The 2230-nt window shown below is 26.5% G+C and overlaps 1 protein-coding gene across 1 annotated transcript in view; it reads left to right on the top strand.

Annotated features, from left to right (window-relative positions):
- The window catches only part of LOC106678292 (autism susceptibility gene 2 protein), a gene marked incomplete in the record, with an annotated part of 202544 nt that overhangs the window by 16228 nt on the left and 184086 nt on the right, over positions 1-2230 (top strand).

Below are 2230 nucleotides of genomic sequence, written 5' to 3'. Positions count from 1 at the left end.
TCGATTAGATTCAATATTTTTAATTTAACAACCAACCTTGTCCATTATTTATGATTTTTATTCTAAACAATTTGTTTAGAATATTTTTTATGCACACAAAACAATTTGTTTATAATCAGTCTATTAAACGAAATCGAATTCATATGTGTTTTAGCTCAAGTTTACTTTTCTAATCCTGCCGGTTCAATTTGAAACGGCAATTGCCCCGAGACCTTTTGTGAGATCTCTTAGAGTCCTGCTTTGCTTTCCATATGAGAGCGGAAAAACTTGCTTCAGGTTTCCAATACGGGATATAAATATTGTATCTATGTGTGAATGTATATCAAATGTATTGACTTTATGTTAAGCTAATTTACTTTCATGTGTATAAATTATTATATTATCAGTTAATCAGTTTCATTGACTAATATAGGTACATTAGTAGAATCGGAAGAAAATATTTTGTGAGAAGATAAAAGCAGTATGAGAACATAATAATATTAAAATTATGAAAGAGGGGAGAAAAAGGAAATAATATACACATGAAAATCCAGTAATTATATATATGTATGAACAAAAATTAAATTATTTAAAGTTCAAAGTTCATTTTGTTCATACATATACCTACTTACTGTATTTTCATATGTCTATTATTTTTTCATTCCTCTTTCATAATTTTAATATTGTGTATAATATGTTCTCATAATGATTTTAGTAAAATTAATTTTATTAATCCCAGAATTTCAGGGCTAACAACAAAAAACAATACAAAGATAGTATAGGTACATAAATAGTATAAGAAGAAAAAAAGAGGATTAGAATTTAGAAATTGAGGGAAGAAAAAGAATGTAATGTACATATGAAAATCAAATAATTAAATATATGTATGAACAAAATGAAAATTTTATTAAAGTTACAGTCATGAGTTTAAAGTTTATAGTGTACATACATATATCTACATTCTGGATTTTCAAGTAAGTAAATATGTATAAATTGAACTTTAAACTCATAACTTTAACTTCAAATAATTCTCATTTTGTTTATATATTTACTTACTTGATTTTCATATATATATTATTTTTATTTTTCTCTTTTCTATTATAATTTTAATGTTACTATGTACTCACACTCCTTTTATCTTCTTATAGTATTTACACTATACATTTCCTTACATTATTATTTATATACCTTTATTATCTTCTTATTGTTTTTTTGTTCTTAGTACTAAAATTCTGACCGAAACGTCGATATTAATAAAATTAGTTTTACTTATTTGTGTTAATCACTGATCACACATTCCTTATTCTTTCTTTTACGTCAGTTCGCTTTCAGTAGTTCTAAAAACGTGTTCCCGAAAAATGAGGCATTTCTCAAAAATTAACATAAAGGATTGAAGATAAGAAATGTCCATACAAAATATTTCCATCCTTGTAATAATACATGCGTTCCACTGTGCGTCATTAGCGCAGTGATGCCTCAAGTTAACGAGTTCGGACATAGCGTCGATACGGTTTTGAGGATTGAACCAACCAGGAGGAGTTTAATTAGTAGGCACGTCCAAGCGTGGAATAACTTAAAGCAAACGAAAATTTGATTTTGGAAAGGGGCTTTAATTTTGCCGAAATTTAAATATGAATGGGGCCCCTTGCAGATGGGCCTGCCTCGCATCTGCCGGGACCCTCCTCCCCTAGCTTTTCCCCGACCCTCTGGCGGCAATTTAACTTTGTTGAGGATTATCTTAGATTATTTACCAGTTCGAAATGAAGTAACTTGTATGGGCTGGAGAAGATAATTAACTGATTAGGACTAACGGTTAGTTATTTAAGAACTCATTAACAAAGGTGTATAAAATAACAGAAAAACTATTAGTTTGTATCCAACGTTTTGCCATAATAACCAACGTTTATATAGAATATAATAATAAAAAATGTGATAGTAAAAATATTTACCATATTATATTTATACTAGAAATATTAATATAAACATTATTTTTACTATTTTATATTTATACTGAAATATTAATTTAAAAATTATCTTTACCGTTTTATATTTCTTCTGGTAATATTAATATAAAAATTATCTTCACCGTTTTATATTTCTACTGATAATATTAATAGAAACATTATTTTCACCATTTTATATTTATACTGGAAACATTAATATAAATATTATTTTCACTATTTTATATGTATACTGGAAATATTAATATAAAAATTATCTTCACCATTTTATATATCTACTTGTAATATTA

This window comes from Halyomorpha halys, unplaced genomic scaffold, assembly GCF_000696795.3.
Source record: "Halyomorpha halys isolate HHAL.00 unplaced genomic scaffold, Hhal_1.1 Scaffold10.1, whole genome shotgun sequence".
Taxonomy (NCBI): Eukaryota; Metazoa; Arthropoda; class Insecta; order Hemiptera; family Pentatomidae; genus Halyomorpha; species Halyomorpha halys.
The sequence above is the reverse complement of the archived record's forward strand: the minus strand, read 5'-3'. Positions and strand labels throughout refer to the sequence as shown.